The 814-nt window shown below is 43.4% G+C and overlaps 1 non-coding gene across 1 annotated transcript; it reads right to left on the reverse strand.

Annotated features, from left to right (window-relative positions):
• Positions 1 to 335: 335 nt before the first annotated feature.
• Positions 336 to 410, reverse strand: TRNAA-UGC (transfer RNA alanine (anticodon UGC)). Its single transcript has one exon. It is a non-coding gene; the product is annotated as a tRNA-Ala (tRNA).
• Positions 411 to 814: the final 404 nt, after the last annotated feature.

Below are 814 nucleotides of genomic sequence, written 5' to 3' on the forward strand. Positions count from 1 at the left end.
GGAATCTTCTTAAACGGCAGGCGACTGGCGACATGGAAATTTTATACCAAAGCAACAAGCAACATTAGAAAATTCAATATTACGTAAAACATTCACCGCGCATGCCAGAACAAAAGCACACTAGCACAGTTAGTTTAAATTCAAACATTCACCGCGCATGAGCGAACAAGAGCACAGCATTGAGAAAATTGCCTAATCAGAGTGACACATGCAACTTGTCCTGTCGCTTTCTGAATGGTTTGGTTTGGTTTGAGTTGCTGTTTTAAGTCCACTTTATGCACAGTAAGGCTAATCGGGACTGGACCTACAGTTTAAAGTGGGATCCGAACCACTTGTGCCTCCACCGGGTATCGAACCCGGGACCCCTCGATTGCAAGGCAATGACGCTACCACTGCGCCATGGGGGAGGCCCGCTTTCTGAATGCTGGTTTGCAAGTTAAACGTGTCACGTGCCGCTCGCCTTTGAAAGCTACACCAAGCCATTGTTTTATTCAATTCTCCAGCTTACTCTGTTATACCGATTGCTGCAACGTACGGAAATGCCCTCATTGGATAAGCAAGTTTCTAGAGATAACACCGAACGTTAGTGCGTATATTCTTTCTTTATTAACATCCATGCAGTGTTTCAAGTTCCATTTCATCTGCCAGAGAGTGTGATGTCAATCCTTGTTTATATTTATCTACATACGTTTACTGTTTCTTGAAGGAGTGAGGACATTGGTACTTCAATTGGTTTCGATATATGATAATACCACAGATAAAGATATATATCTTTATCTGTGATAATACATAGGCGTGTGCACGGGGGGGGGGG

This window comes from Lepisma saccharinum, chromosome 10 (assembly GCF_977018435.1).
Source record: "Lepisma saccharinum chromosome 10, izLepSacc3.1, whole genome shotgun sequence".
In the NCBI taxonomy this organism is placed as follows: Eukaryota; Metazoa; Arthropoda; class Insecta; order Zygentoma; family Lepismatidae; genus Lepisma; species Lepisma saccharinum.